We start from the raw sequence: 22,177 nt of genomic DNA on the forward strand, positions 1-22,177 counted from the left end.
GTGCGGAGTGCAAACCGCACTTCTATAGACCAGACAGGGCACACCTGGTCAAGGCTTCTAGGCCCTTTGAACGCCTCGCGATCGATTTCAAAGGGCCACTCCCCTCAACTAACAAGAACATCTACTTCTTAAACGTCGTAGACGAGTTCTCCCGCTTTCCATTCGCTATCCCGTGCCCCGACATGACCTCCCACACAGTCATTAGGGCCCTGCATAGCATCTTCACTCTGTTTGGTTTCCCCAGCTACGTGCAGAGCGACCGGGGTTCGTCCTTCATGAGCGACGAGCTGCGTCAGTACCTGCTCGAAAAGGGCATTGCCTCGAGCAGGACTACCAGCTACAACCCCAGGGGGAACGGGCAGGTGGAAAGGAGGAACGCGATGGTCTGGAAGACCGTCCTACTGACCCTCCGGTCTAGAAAGCTCCAAGTCTCCCAGTGGCAGGAAGTCCTCCCAGACGCAGTCCATGCTATTAGGTCCCTCTTGTGTACGCCGATCAACCAGACCCCTCACGAGAGGCTCTTCATTTTTTCCAAGGGCACTACCACGTTGGTCTCACTTCCACATGGCTGACGACGCCGGGCCCCGTACTCCTGAGGAAACACGTCAGGGCACACAAAACCGACCCCCTGTTGAGAAGGTGTGCCTGCTCCACTGCAACCCCCAGTACGCATTCGTAGAGTTCCCTGACGGCCATCAGGACACTGTATCCCTCCGGGACCTGGCACCCGCCGGATCCAGCGCCCCCTCTACCCCCACAGGAGGACCTCTCACCCTACACCCCATGCTGCCGCCTCCTCGCGCTCCCGAGCCCACGAGCTCACTCCACCAGTCCCGTGCACCCGCGCCGGCCAGCCCCCAGTGCCCCCAGTCCCCGGTCGAACCAGGAGAGTATGAAGCTCGAAGACAACCCTCCCTGGAGTCTGCCATCGTACCCCAACACACTACACCCGTCCAGCCACCGCAAGAGGCTGCAACCCCGGTGCTCCGCAGGTCTCAGCGGACAATCAGACCGCCGGACAGACTGACGTTATAGACTAGACCACCACCCTCGCCGGACTTGATTTTTTTTTGCAGGGAGTGAATGTGGTGAATGTAATATATGAATGTATATAATAATTCACACTGTTATTGTAAGCGCAGTAGCGCCATCCTACCAGTAGGGGGAATAGCGCTGGGAGCACTGATGAACTTGTACTGGGCTCCACCTTTGGTTCCACCCATGACTCCTCCTCCTAGTGCAGCTGTATAAGTATCCGTGTCCAGAGTCAGCCTGGGTCACTTCGAGTTCATCAACAGGTAACAGGCTGGCTCTGAAGTAAGTCGATTAAAGCCTAGATTCACTTCGGAAACACGTGTCTGATGAATTGATGGTTCCATCACATACAAGATACTGCGAGGCCTGGATAGAGTGGACGTGGAGAGGATGTTTCCACTTGGCGGAAAAACTAGAACCAGGGGACACCATCTCAAATTAAAGGGACGATCCTTTAAAAGAGAGATGAGAAGGAGGTTTTTCAGCCACAGGGTGGTGAATCTGTGGAACTCTTTGCCGCAGAAGGCTGTGGAGGCCAAATCACCGAGTGTCTTTAAGGCAGAGATAGATAGGTTCTTGATTAATAAGGGGATCAGGTGTTATAGGGAGAAGGCAGGAGAATGGGGATGAGAAAAATATCAGCCATGATTGAAAGGCGGAGCAGACTCGATGGGCCAAGTGGCCTAATTCTGCTCCTATGTCTTATGGTGTTATGGTCTAATCAACATGTCTATATGGATACAAGGCCCAGTGACTCACTTTGCTAATATGTCCTTAAGACATGAAAATGATCATAAACTGTTAAATCAAACCTTACCTTTTACTTATTTATAAAGTGGACTTGGCTGAGCCAAAAGATTGCAGCAATATGTCACCTGATTTATAGGTTGGGGACAATTTCTGGAAATTGCACTAACAGCAGTTAAAGGCAAAAGCGAAACCCTCTTCCTTGTGCAATCTCATATCTCTCATTATAAGAATGTATTATAATCAATGAAACCAGGGACCAGCAGATGATCTGTCTTCCCAGCTGGTCCTATAACAAAGGGGAAGTCATTGGAAACTTATTCTACCTGCACTGGTGCGAAAAGCCTCCATTTCCTGCCCAGTGAAGCAGTTGAGGCTCCTTCATTAAATGTTTTCAAGGTAAAGATTGATAGTTCTTTGAAGAATAAAGGAATAAAGAGTTATGATGTTCAGGCGGGAAAGTGGTTCTGAGTCCACAAAAGATCAGCCATGTTCTCATTGAATGGCGGAGCAGGCTCGAAGGTCAAGATGGCCTACTCCTGCTCCTAGTTCTTATGTTATGTTCTTATTTATGAGTTCCCGTCAACTTTAAAGGAATTCAGCAAAACTCTGCTTCAGCCAGCTAAACCCGCCTGAACTGTAGCTCCTCTGAGAAGGAATTCTCACTGGACTCTGGTTTCCTGGACTGTAGCAACCACATGAATTAATATCCATATGTGTGATGCTTTTTATTTTAAGTTGTTCATGGTAGTACAAAGTCCTCTGTCCTAACCTCTTATTGATGCATGTATGAAGTTGTGAGGATTCCCCAGGTTTGAATGTGTGAGTAAACTATGCTTCTGATTTACCCCTAAAGAGGGTTTGCTGAGAGTCACTTTAAAAATAGACCTCACAAACAGAGAGTTTGTGGACACGCCACAGCCTATTTCAAAAATTAAAGCACCACTTGTAGACAGATGGTGAGAAAATAAAGGAGTTCAATTTTGCCTCCCTCCCCTGTCTGTAACAACTTGGAGATGGGCATTGAGAATGAAAAGGTTTCCTCGGTATCCCTGAAAATCCCAAGCACATTCTGTCCGCTAGGATCGGGGAGAGAGGGAGCAGCTGGTGGCTCAAGGTCAGCACATTGGTGGGAGCTTGGGCTCAGATTGAAAAGACAAAGTTCATGAGGATTTGAGATGAGGCTGGAAGATTCACCTAGCTTTCTTCAAAGGGAGAATTTATAGGAAAGACCTTCACCGTGGAAAACAGTTCTGGAGTTCAAATTTTCCAGGCTGGGAAAGAAAAAATAATGGAAGTAAACCCTCAGGAGCTAAGAATCACATTTAATTGCTTCCAGGATAATTGAATGTCGACTGAAGGAACAGTGTGAAGTAAACCAGTGAATGTATTTTTTTTGCTTGCATTCGAGTAAAAAGGGAAAGTTCTATTCAGAGTTCAAAGTATAAGAGGCATACAGCAATAGTGTTTAGTCAATGGTGCTTTAAGTTTGTTTGCTAGAGTAAAAGTCTTAAAATGCAGATGCTTGTTTTATCCTTTAAGCTTTAACTGGAAGTTTGAATTTATTTTTAAAAGTTATTCGTCTCTCCAGAGTTTGTAACATATGACTGAGCCATGGTTAATACTATGCAAATCCAGGATGTTATGATATACCAAAGCCTTATAGAGCTGATGGATAATAATCCTTGTTACTGTTCAATAGACCAACCAACATAACCCACAACAGCAACATCATTTATATGGCATCTTTAAAGCAGTACAATGTCTCAAAGTGCTTCTCAGGAGTGTTAGCCAACAAAACCACGCCACATAAGGACGTATTCGGTCAAGAGAACACGTCAAAGAGGGGGGTGGCGAGGAGGAGAGTTTCACAGAGGGAATTCCACTGCTTTGTACCCCGGCAGCTGAATGCAAAGCCACCAATGAGGCTCCATTAGATTCTAGCCTTGCACAACTCCAGGGTGTGCATTAATCTCTGTATCTTCTTCATGGTTGATTGAGAGTTTCAATATCACTAGCTTGTTTTTTTCCGAATGAATCGATAAATAGTTTCAGGTATGTGACAGTTTCTGAAACAAAAGAGACAGAATAATGTTGATTTGGTAAATTATTCAAAACTTGTTTTACCATTCCACTGGAACATGGGAAGGAGCAAGCAGCGTAAATCACCAAATATTTACTGTTTAACATGGATATGTGTCCTTTATTGTGTTAATATTATGACTTCACTTGATTTATTTTCAGTTATTGGCAAGATAAAGTGCTATAGGAGCTATTGAATTGCCCCAACAATGTGCAGGTTAGGTTTATAGTGTTACGGGGATTGGGTGGGGAGGGTTCTCTTTCAGAGGGTCGGTGCAGACTCAATGGGCTGAATGGCCCCCTTCTGCACTGCATGAGTCCTATGGTTCCATCTTATTTATACGCAGTTTTGTAGCACCATCATCACTTTATCAAAAGTATGCTACCGGCATTAGAAGGTCAAATTGTGAAGGCAGCTTTCATAAATAATAATAATCTTTATCAGCGTCACAAGAAAACTTACATTAACACTGCAATGACGTTACTGTGAAAATCCCCTAGTCACCACACTCCGGTGCCTGTTCGGGTACACTGAGGGAGAATTCAGAATGTCCAATTCACCTAACAAGCACGTCTTTGGGGACTTGTGGGAGGAAACCGGAGCATCCGGAGGAAACCCACGCAGACACGGGGAAAGCATGTAGACTCCGCACAGTCAGTGACCCAAGGCGGGAATTGAACCTGGGACCCTGGCACTGTGAAGCAACATGTGACTTGTTTCCTTGAGCATAGAAGATTGAGTGGCGATATTATGGAAAGATTTAACATATTGTAAGGTTCCAATAGAGTAAATCATTAGGATGGTTACACCACAGAAGGAGGTCATTTAAATCTGTTGAACTTGTGTTGATTCTCTGTAAGGGCAATTTAGTAAGTACCACTCCTTTCCCCTTTCCTGTAGCTTGCAATCCTTCACCCCCCCCCCCCCCCCCCCACCACCCCCAACCCCGCCGCCCTTGATTGCTTGTCCAAATCCCTTTTGAGAGCCAATATTTATCCAGACTCAACCACCCTATTGGCCGGTGCCAGATCCTAACCGCTCGCTGTCTGCGTTTTTTTTGTTTTGAAGGGTACATTGCATTTCACAGGCACTACCTCCCCAATCCCCCCCCCCCCCCCCCCCCCCCCCCGCACTCCTCCACTGCGACGGAGCCATAAAATTCCATGCACTGTCTGGGAAAGAAGATTGATGGCCTCAAGTCCCACTCCAGAGACTTCAGCACATTCAGCGGAATTCTCCGTCGACGGGATCCTCCAGACGGCCGGCAGTGCACTCACGCCCGCGGGTTTCCCGATGGCATGGAGTGGCCACAAGGGGAAACCCCATTGGCCGGCTGTGGGGATGGAGAAGCCCGATGCCGGCGGCGGCGCACTGCGCCAAGAGAGGTGGCTGGCAGACCAGAGAATCTCAGCCAGTATCTGGACGTTATTGTCTTACTAAGGGAGTACTGCGTGAGATACTGAACCAAAGCACCTACTGCCCTCGCAGAAAGACACAAAACATTCAATTGGGCTATTTGAGGAGGTGCTCGGAGTTACATAGAACATAGAACGATACAGCGCAGTACAGGCCCTTCGGCCCTCGATGTTGCACCGACATGGAAAAAAAACTAAAGGCCATCTAACCTACACTATGCCATTACCATCCATATGCTTATCCAATAAACTTTTAAATGCCCTCAATGTTGGCGAGTTCACTACTGTTGCAGGTAGGGCATTCCACGGCCTCACCACTCTTTGCGTAAAAAACCTACCTCTGACCTCTGTCCTATATCTATTACCCCTCAATTTAAGGCTATGTCCCCTCGTGCTAGCCACCTCCATCCGCGGGAGAAGGCTCTCGCTGTCCACCCTATCTAACCCTCTGATCATTTTGTATGCCTCTATTAAGTCACCTCTTAACCTTCTTCTCTCTAACGAAAACAACCTCAAGTCCATCAGCCTTTCCTCATAAGATTTTCCCTCCATACCAGGCAACATCCTGGTAAATCTCCTCTGCACCCGTTCCAAAGCTTCCACGTCCTTCCTATAATGAGGTGACCAGAACTGTACGCAATACCCCAAATGCGGCCGTACTGGAGTTTTGTACAACTGCAACATGACCTCATGGCTCCGGAACTCAATCCCTCTACCAATAAAGGCCAACACACCATAGGCCTTCTTCACAACCCTATCAACCTGGGTGGCAACTTTCAGGGATCTATGTACATGGACACCGAGATCCCTCTGCTCATCCACACTACCAAGAATTTTACCATTAGCCAAATATTCCGCATTCCTGTTATTCTTTCCAAAGTGAATCACCTCACACTTCTCCACATTAAACTCCATTTGCCACCTCTCAGCCCAGCTCTGCAGCTTATCTATGTCCCTCTGTAACCTGCAACATCCTTCCGCACTGTCTACAACTCCACCGACTTTAGTGTCGTCTGCAAATTTACTCACCCATCCTTCTGCGCCCTCCTCTAGGTCATTTATAAAAATGACAAACAGCAACGGCCCCAGAACAGATCCTTGTGGTACGCCACTCGTAACTGAACTCCATTCTGAACATTTCCCATCAACTACCACCCTCTGTCTTCTTTCAACTAGCCAATTTCTGATCTACGTCTCTAAATCACCCTCAATCCCCAGCCTCCGTATTTTCTGCAATAGCCGACCGTGGGGAACCTTATCAAATGCTTTACTGAAATCCATATACACCACATCAACTGCTCTACCCTCGTCTACCTGTTCAGTCACCTTCTCAAAGAACTCGATAAGGTTTGTGAGGCATGACCTACCCTTCACAAAACCATGCTGACTATCCCTAATCATATTATTCCTATCTAGATGATTATAAATCGTATCTTTTATAATCCTCTCCAAGACTTTACCCACCACAGACTGGTACGTACTCATCAAGAACATGCAATAGCTGTTCCTTGAACAAGCTCCACATATCCAGTGTGCCCAACCCTTGCAGCCTACTTCTCCAAGTTCTTCCAAGTGAGCATTTATCCCTCAACCAATACTATTAAAATGGATTATTTCTCATCCCTTACTACTTAGCTTTTTTGTGGGATCTTTCTGTGCACAAATTGCCTGCCATGTTGTCCTTTGTTGCAACAATGACCACACTTTAAAAATATTGAGATTGGAAGGCTTTCATTTATACAGAACCTTTCACAATCTGGTGCTTCCCTCAGTTGTCCCTTCTCAGACATTTGGAGAAAATTCTTCTTCGTCTAATCGAGGCCATCACCCCATTGCAATAATGAGAGAGTGACGCATTGTTGCAAGTGTCACTGGAGGATGAAATGTTAAATTGACGCCCCGTCTGCTCTCTGAGGCGAACATGCAAACTCCCCGGCACTATTTTTAAGAAGGGAAGGAATGTAATCGCGGGTGACGAAGTCAACATTCATCCGTTCACCATTAAAAAAACTAGCCTGATCATCATTTATGTCATTGCTGTTCGCATCCAAATTTGTCTGTTGTACTTCCATATATTACAACAGTGACTGCACTGTTGTACGCTTGGCTTGGAAGTGTTTTGGGATTTCCAGAGAGCATAAAAAGTATGAGCTCTTTCTTTTAAAAATGAAAGACTTTTTAATCTACCTTTTCGTTTCATGTAGTGTTTTGTTGGACTGGCTACGATGCAATTGGATGAATGGAAAAATCTACCTTCCTGCAATTATGTCCACATCACAGTGGAATAGGCCCCTTGGTCTTTGGTTAGTCAGAATGTGGTACCTCTCCCTGATGAGCACATTAAATCATGGTGACACATCTTAAATCTTTTCACAGTAACTTCATACTTGTGACAATAAAAGATTATTATTATTATAAATGAGTGATCTTGACATCAGGTTTTCACGAGCGTGGGAGGTCTCTGTGTGTGAGGATGACGACAGTAGTTGGAGCACTTCCATGAAACATTTGCTGTTCGATATCACACTTGTCTGGTATTACATTGGGGCAGCACGGTAGCATGGTGGTTAGCATAAATGCTTCACAGCTCCAGGGTCCCAGGTTCTGTTCCCGGCTGGGTCACTGTCTGTGCGGAGTCTGCACGTCCTCCCCGTGTGTGCGTGGGTTTCCTCCGGGTGCTCCGGTTTCCTCCCACAGTCCAAAGATGTGCGGGTTAGGTGGATTGGCAATGCTAAATTGCCCATAGTGTCCTAAAAAGTAAGGGGGGTGGGTTACGGGTATAGGGCGCATATGTGGTTTTGAGTAGGGTGATCATTGTTCGGCACAACACGAAGGGCCTGTTCTGTGCTGTACTGTTCTATGTTCTATGTTCTATTGCGAGATTGATCGATCCTCCCTTTTCCCTTCCCTTCCATGATTACGTTAAATACCCTGCTGATTACTGTTCTCGGACATGAGTCGCAGGTACGGTGATCAAAACCCAGCACCTTCGCGAACAAGACCGGGACACATTTCGGATTTTCCTGAATTTTGAAGGTCCAGTCGATACACTGTCTGAAACTACAATAGACCCAGAAACTAATAGACACCCTGAAACTAAAACACTCCCCAAAACTAATTCAGTTCCAATTGTCTTCCCACATCCAGTGGTACACTAAGGCAGATTTTTGTGTCTTCCCATAGATAGCAATTCCTGGGACAGGCCGCTTATCTGTCGCCAGGGACTTATAGCTTGAGGGGCGCCACTCCTCACCAAGCGTGGCTGACCAAGAGCCTCTGCCACTCTTACCGCCTGCCATTGGCATGTTTGGAAGGATTTGCAGGTTGACACACTCACCCTGTTTGCCCATGTTATTAACGCTCCTTTCCTGGCCCTCAAGTCCTGGGGTGGGTCTCGAACCCGAAGCTTCTGGTTCAGAGGCAGGGAGGCTGCCCACTGTGCCACAAGACCTTCTCCCAAATCTAATACATGCCCTGAGACGAGTTGAGGCACCAAAGCAGACCCTAGAGATAGACCAGCAGGCTATTTCAAAAATCTCTCATTTCTGGATTACTCCAGATTTTGGACTGCTGGATTTTGGGTAATGTAGCCGTATCTTCTTCTCACGGGCCTCACGGTAGCATGGTGGTTAGCATCAATGCTTCACAGCTCCAGGGTCCCAGGTTCGATTCCCGGCTGGGTCACTGTCTGTGTGGAGTCTGCACGTCCTCCCTGTGTATGCGTGGGTTTCCTCCGGGTGCTCCGGTTTCCTCCCACAGTCCAAAGATGTGCGGGTTAGGTGGATTGGCCATGCTAAATTGCCCGTAGTGTAAGGTTAATGGGGGGATTGTTGGGATACGGGTTACGTGGGTTTAAGTAGGGTGATCATTGCTCGGCACAACATCGAGGGCCGAAGGGCCTGTTCTGTGCTGTACTGTTCTATGTTCTTATATCTTCTTCAGCAATCACTCGTTAATGAGTAAGAAACCCTGAGTTAATGGTCATGAGTTTTGTGGGTCCTTGCATGACTGATGAGCCTGATCCCAGAGCCGCATCTTCAAACGTACACTTGGTGCTCCAGGAGGTGAAATGGTCCGAGGACTCTAGATTGCTGGTATTCCTTTCTCAAGCTTCGTTTCTGGGTCTCCTCTCTCTTTCGGATGTTCTCGAAAAACTGTGTCCCTTCAATCAGGAGGTTCCTCCCAATAGGTTTCTTCTGAGCAAGAGTCTCCCAGGCTTTGATGTCTATGTTGCATTTCTTGACATAAGTCTTCAGGGTGCCTTTGAAGCACTTCCTTTGCCTTTCTCTTGCTTAGGAGCCTTCCTTAAGCTGAGCGAAGAATTTGCTTTTGGCAGTTGGCACTCTAATATCCTAAGCACATGGCCGGCCCACCAGAGTTGGTTTTGGATTGTGCTCCTGGCTTCTTCAAGGTCACTGATGTTAGTACACCTGTCCTCCCAGCTGATGCAGAGAATCCATCTCAGACAGCATTGATGGTACCTCTCCAAGGTCTTGAGGTGGCGTCTGAACATAGTCCAAGTTTCTGAACTGTATAGAAAAGTTGGGAGAATGACCACCTTGTACACGAGGATCTTGGTGTTAGCATGGGTGTGGTGGTCATCAAAGACTATTGGCGCTCACGGATTGGATATGACGTTGGATCTCCGCATCAATGTCAGCCTTAGATGAAACGTGGTTCACCAGGTAGGAGAAATGTTCCACATTTGGGAGCATTTCTCTATTGATCAAGATGGAGGTGGAGATTGGATCTTGCACTGGGGCGGGTTGGCAAGGGACTCTTTTCTTGAGGTTGAGGCTGAGACCGATTCTTCGGTGAGCTTCCGCGAAGGTGTCGAGCATGGCTTGGAGATTCTGCTCTGAGAGAGGGGAGATGGCGATGTTGTTTGCATACTGAAGTTCCACGAGCGATGTCAGTGTCATTTTCTTTTTGTGTTTCAACCAGTTGAGGTTGAAAAGCTTTCGGTCCGTCCTGCAGTGGATCCAATTCACTGGGAAGCTTGTTCTTGACAAGGTGAAGGATGAAGATGGAGAAAAGTGTGGGAGCGGTGATACATCTCTGCTTGACTCCAGTCTTAAACTCTAAAGTTTGTGTCTTAGTTCCAGCGGTGAGGATTGTTTCCAACATCTTGTTGTGGAGGTGTGGAAAGATATTGGTGAATTTCTCTGGACGGCCAGCCTTTGACATGCCATGGTTTGGTTGGAGGCCACACTGGCTTTCTGGAAGGATTTCTCCAGAGACTGGGAGAAGGTGGCTAGCAAGGATTTGGGTGATAATCTTCCCAGCAATGGAGAGTAGAGAGAGATTCCTTAATAGTTCCCACAGTCCGCTTTGCCTCCTTTCTTCTTGAAGATAGCGGCAATGTCTGCATCCCTGAGGTTGGCAGGAATTTCTTCATTGCTCCTTTTTCATCAACAGCTGACGGAGACGATGGGTGATCCCTTCTCCTCCAAGTTCAAAAATCTCTACTCGAATTCCATCCCGTCCTCTGGTTTTTCCGCTCTTTACTTGTGCGAGCTTAGAAACCCAGAGCAGCACACATTCCTCCACAGCGGGCCTGTCCACTTCTCTCCATCGGGTAGTACCTTGAGTTCATGTTGTGAGTCTTGAAACTTATGTAACTATTCAAATAAGCACATAGCTAAAGTAGGATTGAAGAAAGCTTGTATTGAGTGTTGTAGCCACCTAAAATGGATGCTGAGCTACAAAATAGGTCAACCGCTAAGACTGCTGGGAAACAGACAGTTTAGCCAGAACAGCAGTCTGCAAAGAGCAGTTTGCATTCTGCAGCAGCAGAAAACCAGTTTGGGCTTAGGTGAAAAGACCTTAGCTAGGTGCAAATGGCAAAACGGGCTTTGCATGCTAATGAGGCGATCAGACTTGAACACCCACACAATAGATACATTTGGTTCTGAATGGACACATTCTAATCAAGGCCCAGACATCGAGGCACCAGAAACCTCCAAACAAAAGGACATAAGAAACGCCCCCTCCATCACGGAGACCCCCTCGCATTGGGGAATTAATCCAGTATCGATAAGAAATTGATCCAATAGGTAGAGCCCGCCCGAGAAGAGGGAAGGACAATGGAACCCCTATAAAAGATAGGGACCTCGTGTTGTCCGGTCTGTTTTTGTGCTCCGACTACCTGTGATCCTGAACTTGACTCCTGACTCCAGCCGTTGAGCACCAGCCGCCGAACCGTCAGTGCCAGTACGACGCTCGCTACGCGAACTAAGCCCGCTAGAACCCCTAGTGACCAGAACGCTTGCTGAAGGTTGCAGCCTCAAGACCAGGACGAAGGCCTCGTTCCCTGACCTTGCCTGTTCCTGTTAGATAAGTATTCTGATTACTTTAGTTTAGTCATAGCTTAGTCTCTTAGTGTGTGCATGAATATTTATTATTACTGTATAATAAATATTATCGTTTGGACCTTACTAATCGGTGTATCGTCTTTATTACTTTGAACTTGACCTTGGAATACTTGTGACGTTGTCTATACGGCAACTGGCGACTCCTAAAGCTGAATAATTACATACAACAGAGCCTAGTAGTGTTAAGCACACGTCGAATACGGAGGCGTGTTAATACACTCCAATAAACGCGTTTTACGCCCATAGTAAAACGTGCAACATTTAGTGGCGACTCCGCCGGGACACGGTTGTAAGTGGAAACACCACACCGTCCAGGACCCTGAAATTTGAATTAGAACTCCAAATTACAGAGAAAGTAAGAAAGTAAAGAAAATCACAAGTATTCAAGGTGTTCAAACTAATAAGCGTAATTCGGAAGTGTGTTTTAGTGCATGCGTACTAACAGGGCTGTAAGGTAAAACTGAAAGCATTTTGTTGCGACAAACTTTCGGCAGTTTTTGAACGGAACATAGCGTAAGCCGTACCCGTTTCTTGAAACACAACCCCAGCAACCCCCTGTTCCAAATTAATAAAAGAGAGTCAGAGAAAATGGCCATGCAGGCAATGGAACGTCTGATGGATCCAGAAAGATTTGTGGTCGCAGCGACCAGCAGCAGTAGCAGGGTAGGCCAGTGTCCCACGTGGGAGCTGGAACTCCGCAAATATTTACAAGGAAAGGGATGGCCCCTTTGGAAAGAGTTTTGTTTGAATGAGGAGACAGGTCCCGGAAGTATAGGACATACTTGGTGGACAGAACCTCTCTCAAATTCACAAAAAGAACCTCAGTAAAGCACGTAAGCCGATGGCGATTGTGTCCTGTTTGGCACAGTTGCGAGGCACAGAGGAGGTCGTCAGGACGCTCCGGGCAGATTTAGAAGAAAGGAATCGCATGAGTAAGGTCGATGTCAGGGACATTGAGAAAGAGAATCTGGATCTAAGAGGGAAGTTGCTAGAGAAAGGTAGAGAGGTGGATGATGCCAAGAGGGCACATCAGTCTTGTCTAGCCCATCTCAGCAGTTCCCAGACCCAGTACGAAAAGGCTTATCAGGACGTGCAACGTGCCGTTCTGATAAGGGAGGAATCAGAGAAGCAGGTGGAGGCATTGCAGAGGCAATGCTCTGATCTCAAAGCAGCTTTGAGAGCACTCCATGCTGCAACCACAGAACAAAGGCAAAGTACTGTGGATCACGCGAAATGCAGGAAACAGATTGCAGAGCTGCAATCGCTGCTTTCGGTGCAAAATGGGTTCCAAAGCACCTTTGGGACCCAGTTAGATGGAGAAAATGCCCCAGATTGGCAAGAACTAAGTGAAACAGCACAGCGATATGTTCAGGGAACATGTGCGCCAGCCGCGCAACAGAAAAGGCAGGCACCCCCACCCCCCACAGATCAGATCATATCCGCACCCATGAACCCAGTAACCACGCAGAGAAAAGCCATAACAGAAGGCGCACCAGATATAACCTACACCACCCCCTTAACCGTCACCCAGCTCAGGGACGCATGTGAGAAGATCACTCCGTTCCTCCCCACCGCAGACCCCCACCAGTTCTTCGCTAAAGTAAAACAGCAGGCTACCATGTACGGCCTGGATGAGAGAGAGCAGGTTAAGCTCACAGTTCTGAGCTTAGACCAGTCAGTAGTAGCAGCCCTCCCCGACCCACAGAACGTGGCTGGAGGCACCCTAGAGGAGATGCACACCTCCATTTTAGATGCCATCGGGTATAATCGAGGTGACCCCGTAGAAGGTCTGAATAAGTGCAGGCAGAAAAGATCCGAACACCCCACAGCATTCGCAGGAAGGCTGTGGATTCATTTCAATGCAGTTTTCGGCGAGTTAAACAGAGCGCATTTGAACCGGGAAAATATGGTTAAATGGACGCGCACCATTATCTCACACGCAACAGAGGCAGGACAGAGCGCTTGCAACAGCTACGACCCCTCAGAAGAGGCCCATAACGAGAAATGGGTCCTGAAAAGATTGTCCCGCGCTTGGGAGCAATCGCTTCAGGCAAAAGGCAGAGTTAGATCCCCAGAAGAGGCTCAGGCTGCTGCAGATATTCAAGCAGTCAGAGAGCACCAGAAGCCCGCTTGGGTAAATGAAGGCAAGAGCAGCCCTCAGCAGAAGGGACAGGAATGCTATAACTGTGGACAGTTAGGGCATTGGGCTAAAGAGTGCAATGCACCCCAGCGATCTCAGAGAGGCCAGCAGACAGGCACTCTGAACCGCAGTAAGGCAAAACCCATCCACAATGTAGCAGTACAGTCAGGACCCACCAATGTGGACGAGACGAACTGACGGTGTTCGGGCTCCCCCACTTGGGTCTGTGACACACTATGGGACTCATCAGGGAGACCCGTAGTCACAGCAAGAGTAAAAGGGAAGCCCATAGAGTTACTGTGGGACACAGGAGGCTCCCGCACCACCATTAACTCTACGATCACGGCACACGCAGACACGTGGCCGACCACCTCCACCATCACACTTAGCGGGTTCACCGGACACTCGCAGCAGGGACATATCACAGCACCCGTAGCGATCCAGCTAGGGAACATCTCAACCAAACACTCCGTAGTTCTAGTAAATCTTCCCCGGACAGCAGAGCACATCCTGGGGATAGATTTTATGAACGCTCACAGCTTGTCGTTCGACCCAGTGAACCAGTGTGTCTGGCGAATGGCTAGATCAGACAGAGCACCAGCCACCCTCACAGTAGGAGACTACGCTAATCGGATTAGCGCAGTGGGAGAGTACTCATTCGACCTGACTACACTCCACACCGACCGACAAATTAAGGCCCTACTAAACAAACACAGGACAGCATTTGCAAGTCACCGTCATGACTGTGGCAGAATGACTGGACAAGTTCATGTTACCGGACAGGACCCCCGACCGCAAAAGCAATATAGATTTCCCCTCGAGGCAGAGGTGGAAATAGAAAAGGTTATAGGTAGCTTGTTGGACCAAGGTGTACTGAGAACGGTAGCCTCCACCAACAATGCCCCTATTTGGCCAGTGAGGAAGCCCGATGGATCATGGCGTCTGACCATCGATTATCGGGAACTCAACAAAGTCACCCCCGCAGTAGCCCCAACGGTAGCTACTAGTCCCGAGACCATGCTCAAGCAGGGTCTCAACGCCAAGTACTTCACGGTATTGGATATCAGTAACGGATTCTGGTCCATACCATTGGCAAAAGCGTGCCAATACAAATTCGCATTCACTTTTAAAACTCAGCAGTACACGTGGACTTGCCTCCCACAAGGATTCCACAATTCCCCCTCCATTTTCCACCGACAGCTGGCAAGTGGATTAGAGAAATTTTCCCGCCCCGAATGTCTGGTACAGTATGTAGACGACCTACTACTGCAGACAGACACAAAGGCAGAGCACATTACGCTTCTGGCCGAACTCCTGGAACTCTTGACTGAAATTGGCTGTAAAGTTAACCCGAAAAAGGCCCAGATTTTGGCAGATAAAGTGATGTATTTGGGAACAGTCATCACGCACGGCAAACGCGAGATCGAATTCAAAAGAATTGATTCGATTGTCAAATTGCCCCTTCCCCAGAATGTTTCAGCCCTCCGGTCGTTTTTAGGACTGGTTGGTTATTGTCGGAACCACATAGACGGATTCGCGACAAAAGCAGCCCCACTCTCAGACCTCCTTAAGAAAGGAGCCCCCTGGGAATGGCTTCCGCAGCATACAGGCGCTGTGGAGGAGTTAAAACAAGCCCTTGGTGCAGCACCCGCGCTGCTAGTCCCAGACCCACTTTCCCCGTACGCAATCGAGGTAGCTAGCACCGATCTGACCCTCTCGGCCGTGTTGCTTCAGGAACGGCACGAGCAGCTAAGACCAGTGGCTTATGCCTCCTGACTGTTAGACCCGGTAGAACAAGGATTCTCTGCCTGTGAGAGGCACCTCCTTGCTGTCTTCTGGGCAGTGCAGTATTTCTCATACATCACCGGACTCAACCCCATTACTATTCTGACCGAACACACACCCACACAGCTACTACTAGACGGTCGACTGAAGGACGGTTCAGTTAGCCAGATTAGGGCAGCTAGGTGGACCCTACTTTTACAAGGACGGGACATTACTGTAAAACGGACACGCACACACACATATTTAGCAGACAATCTCCAATACCCCGGACAGCCCCATGACTGTGAAATTGTAGCTCCCCTGCATAACACAGGACCCTTTATCGCAAAGACACCCCCCAGGAAGATAGGGAACCCAAAACAAAGCCCCCAACCCACAGACACGTGTGGACCCTTGAGGATTTATGTAGACGGTTCCTCCACAGTTTTAAATGGTGAGCGTATCACAGGATGCGGCATCTATGTAGAGGACGCGCAGGGGCGCGCTCTCGAAGAAATCGCTCTTAAGTTACCAGGTCACTTAGGCGCGCAGGCAGCAGAGCTCGCAGCCATAGCGTATATAGTGGACCACCCCGATTCTTTCCCCAGCCCAGCAGACATATATTCAGACAGCTTATATGTCTGTAATAGCTTGACAGATTTTCTACCCCTGTGGAGGACACGAGGTTTTGTCTCCGCAGACGGGAAACCCCTTCCATCAGCCCCTCTACTCCAGCATATTTTAGCAAAAGCGAAGGACAGGACCTTCGGCATAATAAAAGTAAGAAGTCACCATAGGTCATCCCCCCCTGGGAATGTAAAGGCCGACGCACTGGCTAAGGCAGGTTCCAGGCGAGGACACTTATGGACCCCTCCAGCTAGCGCACCAGCTAGCGCCCCTGTGAGCGCAGTCCACATCTCACAGACGGATATTAAAGATCTCGTGGCAGCACAGAAACAGGACGGAGACCTCAGGGAGGTTTTCAAGGGAAACTTTGTGCCTGCGTACGAGCACTTTAAACACACACTGACCACACATGAGGGTGTGATCATTAAGGATCAACTTTATGTGGTCCCGACGCAAGACAGGAATCAGATGATTGCCTTGTTCCATGACGGACACGGGCATCAGGGAATTGATGCAACAACGAGGCACCTCAGGCAACTCTGTTGGTGGCCTAATCTCAGGAATGATGTAACGCACTACATTGAGAATTGCCTGATTTGTGCTCAGAATAACCCGGAGCGGTATTCTAAGAAAGCACAACTTTGGCATACTCGCCCAGTTAACGGCCCTTGGACAAACCTCCAGATCGATTTTATAGGTCCATTGCCCCCTTGTAGGAATGGCTATAAATACGTTCTGGTGGTCATCGACACCTTTACCAAATGGGTAGAGGCATTCCCCTCTAGAACAAATACAGCAAAGACAGCTGCAAAGATCCTGACCCACCACATCTTCACGAGATGGGGTTTACCCCGAAGTATCGATTCGGACCAGGGATCTCACTTTACAGGACGGGTCATGAGGAATGTCCTGACAATATTTGGAATAAAACAAAATTTTCATATTGCGTATCATCCACAGTCCAGCGGGATTGTGGAGCGCATGAATCGGACTCTAAAAACTACCCTTAGGAAAATGGTTCAGGAGAATAACTCTACATGGGATTCAGTGCTCCCATTTGCACTCATGTTCATAAGGAACACTGTTTCCACTTCCACAGGCTACACACCACACACACTCATGACCGGACGCCCTATGAAAGGGACAGAATTCCTTTTAGGACTGGACATGACCAGCCCCGAGGTGACAGCCCTCACACACGAAAAGACGGTTAAAGACTTAGTTGAGACTGTGAGGTCTGCACAGATTGCAGCCGCAGTTCAGCTAGGGAAACGCCGTCAACAACGCACCGCTTGTTTTAATAAGACCGTACACCCCACAGAATTCCAGGTTGGGCAACAGGTAATGTTATCTGTTTACAACCCCAGCAGTTTTTTGGCTCCAAAATATTCCGGTCCCTACTCAATTTCGGACAAAATTAGCCCCTCCGTTTACAGGATAAAGTATCCTAATGGGAAGACCGCGTGGTTCCATATTAACCAGCTTAAGGCATATGGAACACAGTCCAACCTTGCTCACCATGTACTGCTGGATGCAGCAGAACACTTCACCCCGCCCACCAGAGACACTTCTCCACCATCCCCCTCACAGACCAGTTCATCAACGGACTCGCCCACGACTCCGCCCACAGACCACTACAGACCACGCCCCGACACGCCCACAAGCTGCCACAGCAGAGACAGCAGGACAGACACTGACTCTGAAGACAGCGACAGCACACAGCCATACAGCCCACACTGCTCCAACTACGACCCCGACTCCAGTGACCCCATGGAAGTCACTTACCTTAAAAACCCAGAACCACCACCCGACCCCGACTACCCCGACAACACACTCGACACTACACAATGGCACAGGGACAACTCATACAGACTTGTCCGCAATGACGAGAGTGACCCCCGGTCACACAATTCGAAAATAGCATGCCTGATCCACACAAGGGTGTGGGATCCGGGAGAGCAGGACGACACGGTGTCTGACTCCCGACACGGCAACCCCTTTGTGACCCTGTTCACAGAGGCAGAATCAAAGTGAGGTGTCCAGATGATGTAAAATAGGAATCGTTTGAGGGAAACGATGTCCTTTCTGATGGAACCTGCACGTATGTTTGTCTTCGTTTTATGTTTGTTTTGTTTCAGGAATGTAAATGTTTCAGTTGGAGGATGGACATCTTCTTTTCAGCTGAAAAGATTGTGACCACCTCACATACACGTTAGCTTGTCCGCAGATATCTCTGAGAACTTCAGTGATGTCCTCAGTTGGAGCATCTTGGCTCCCCTGGTTTTTTTAGGTGCCCCTCTATTCGGCGAATAGAGGCTGCAAGTCATGATGAACACATTCGTACCTGTTTTCTTTCCAGGTTACTCAGGCAGTGGACAAACGGCACTGAGGACCCGCCCTGTCTGAGAACCCACTTTGGTCAGCCAAGCTCGGGTATGGCACAGCACGCCCTACCCGGGGATTCCATCCAAATCGTACCCGTAGCGGCCCATACGCAACTCATTCGGACGTTTCTTTCCAAATTTTGTTTCATTTTTCGTTAGGCAGCCCTTCGGCCGCCATCCCACATGCTATTTACATCCAGGAACATTCGGATGGTAAATGAGCAAGGCCTGCGAGACGGCTCGCAGGAGAAGGATTGTTAGGTGTATTCTGGTCTTCAAATTCGCTTTTGAAAAAGAAAAAATGAGGGGAGTCACAGGGTGTGACTTGGCCAGTCATTTTTAAAGGGTCAATCGGAATATAAAAGACAGATGCAATAACAAGTAAAGATCTTAAACTGTGTATTGACAGATACTGTGCTTGATCCCAAAGGTTTCAAAGGACGAGACAGAGGTCGAAGCCAGGATTGTCCATACAGGAGGAAGAAAGAAGAATACCAAGATAAAGATGATGGAAGCTCACCTACTGTTGTTAACTGTGATATTTGTTTGTGTGGAAACAAGACACGTTTCCCCCACAACCCCCACCGTAAATGTTTCCCTTACAACCACTCCCCAGTGCTCAGCTCTGATCAGTGAGGTTCAGACCTGGTGCACTAAATTTATGACATGGTACTCCATGTCATATGTAATCGAATCACTACTGGTGATTGCGATCCTCATTATCCTTGTACAGACCCTCAGGTTGAGGAAGTGGAAGAGGAGAGCCTCCCGTTCTTGCCCTTCCGTCTATGGAGTTCGATCTCCGATTTTCCGATTTCATCAATCCCCTCTGCCCCATGATGAATAAAGCACTGTGTAAAGAATAAAAAAAATTCGACCCTGTATTGTATTGTCCTATACTCGACTGCCGAGTTAGGAAATGTGATGTTGTGGTGTGAATGGTTAAGGTTTTAGAGTGTGAGGAAATGTTTAAGTAAAGTTAGGGATAATTGTGATAGGTAGAGGTTCCCAGTTTATGGTAATGCATGTCCCCTTTGACATAGCGCCAAATAGAATGTTAGGAAAAAAAATTTTCTTCCATAGTTTAAGATAGAGTAGCCCAGGAACTGGCAAGAGGTCAGGGGACACAAAGAAGGCAACCCAGATGCACTCAAGACGACGTACATTGTGATCCTTCACAATATTTTGATTGTGAGGATCACAAGGAGGGAATGTAGCCACCTAAAATGGATGCTGAGCTACAAAATAGGTCAACCGCTAAGACTGCTGGGAAACAGACAGTTTAGCCAGAACAGCAGTCTGCAAAGAGCAGTTTGCATTCTGCAGCAGCAGAAAACCAGTTTGGGCTCAGGTGAAAAGACCATAGCGAGGTGCAAATGGCAAAACGCTTTGCATGCTAATGAGGCGATCAGACTTGAACACCCACACAATAGATACATTTGGTTCTGAATGGACACATTCTAATCAAGGCCCAGACATCGAGGCACCAGAAACCTCCAAACAAAAGGACATAAGAAACGCCCCCTCCATCACGGAGACCCCCTCGCATTGGGGAATTAATCCAGTATCGATAAGAAATTGATCCAATAGGTAGAGCCCGCCCGAGAAGAGGGAAGGACAATGGAACCCCTATAAAAGATAGGGACCTCGTGTTGTCCGGTCTGTTTTTGTGCTCCGACTACCTGTGATCCTGAACTTGACTCCTGACTCCAGCCGTTGAGCACCAGCCGCCGAACCGTAAGTGCCAGTACGACGCTCGCTACGCGAACTAAGCCCGCTAGAACCCCTAGTGACCAGAACGCTTGCTGAAGGTTGCAGCCTCAAGACCAGGACGAAGGCCTCGTTCCCTGACCTTGCCTGTTCCTGTTAGATAAGTATTCTGATTACTTTAGTTTAGTCATAGCTTAGTCTCTTAGTGTGTGCATGAATATTTATTATTACTGTATAATAAATATTATCGTTTGGACCTTACTAATCGGTGTATCGTCTTTATTACTTTGAACTTGACCTTGGAATACTTGTGACGTTGTCTATACGGCAACTGGCGACTCCTAAAGCTGAATAATTACATACAACAGAGCCTAGTAGTGTTAAGCACACGTCGAATACGGAGGCGTGTTAATACACTCCAATAAACGCGTTTTACGCCCATAGTAAAACGTGCAACAGTGTAATCTACATTGAGCACCCACTTGTCTGTTTCGTAATTTGAAACCAGTAGAGGGAAACAACATACGTTTCATGGCAGCTTCAACTTTGCCTATGCTTGTTGGGAGTCCAAGATCATAGTACATAGAACAGTACAGCACAGAACAGGCCCTTCGGCCCTCGATGTTGTGCCGAGCATTGTCCGAAACCAAGATCAAGCTATCCCACTCCCTGTCATTCTGGTGTGTTCCATGTGCCTATCCAATAACCGCTTGAAAGTTCCTAAAGTGTCCGACTCCACTATCACAGCAGGCAGTCCATTCCACACCCTAACCACTCTCTGAGTAAAGAACCTACCTCAGACATCCCTCCTATATCTCCCACCCTGAACCCTGATTAAAGATCATCTTTAATGGGGAGTTGGAGGGTTTCCTCAAATGTGTATACATGAATGTATCACTGATTTTGAGTCTCTCCATCAATGGCTCTTGTTATCTCTGGCTCTCAAGAAGATGCTGTCCTTACTCTGCGCCAGTTTGAGGCCGAGGGTGTTGGGTCCATATATTGCCCTGATGGCACTGAAGAAGCCCCAGGCGTCGGGCTTGCTGGTGAGGAGTTGCAGCTCATTAGCTTTCTCAGTCCATCATTGATCCTTAATTTCCTGAGTTGTTCTTTTCCATCCACCTTGGCGAATTGTTGAGCTCTCCTATTTGCCTTACTGGTTATTGTATCAAACTTATACTGTGATAATGTTAAAGCACTGGAAAGTTGAGATGGAAAACATATCAAAGATGGAGTTGTTTTTGCGAAAACGTTTTGCTCGGCACGGAGATCTTTGTACCTCTTGTCGATGACGCCTTGGATAGTCTCTTCACAGCTGGAGATGATGGCTGTCTTCAGCTCTTTCCAGTTTTCATCCATTCCATTCGAACAGACACCTTGGAGATTTGGAGGAAGGCATTGTTGGAAGTTTCATCACCTTCTGCTGTTTCTGGTGGAGTTTGATGGACACAGAGGAATGGTGTATCAGCCATTTGCATTGGTCATTGCTTTCGCGATGTTAGCATCCTTTTGGGCTCAGGACCAGACGATGACAGAGTTGATCATGTGCCATTTCTTTGATCGTGGATGTCTCCGGGAAGTCTTGAATTTTTATTTTAGGTGTAAGAGTGTTAGTGATGACAAACTAGTGGTCTGCACATTTGGCGAGCAGGAGGACACCATTGGAGTTGCAATTCCCAACTCCTTCCTTTTCGATGTTTACTTTCTAGATCGGTAGTCCTTTCCGAGCCTGACTTTGAAGTCCCCAAGGAGGATCATCTTATCTCCCTTCGGAATGTTGGAGAGTATGGTGTCCAGGGTGGAGGAGAAGCCTTCTTTGGACTTAACATTGGCATCAAGGGTTGAAGCCTCAGTACTCATGACTGTTGCCAGCTGGTTCTTGGCAAGTTGCAGACGGA

Source organism: Scyliorhinus canicula, chromosome 6, assembly GCF_902713615.1.
Source record: "Scyliorhinus canicula chromosome 6, sScyCan1.1, whole genome shotgun sequence".
In the NCBI taxonomy this organism is placed as follows: domain Eukaryota; kingdom Metazoa; phylum Chordata; class Chondrichthyes; order Carcharhiniformes; family Scyliorhinidae; genus Scyliorhinus; species Scyliorhinus canicula.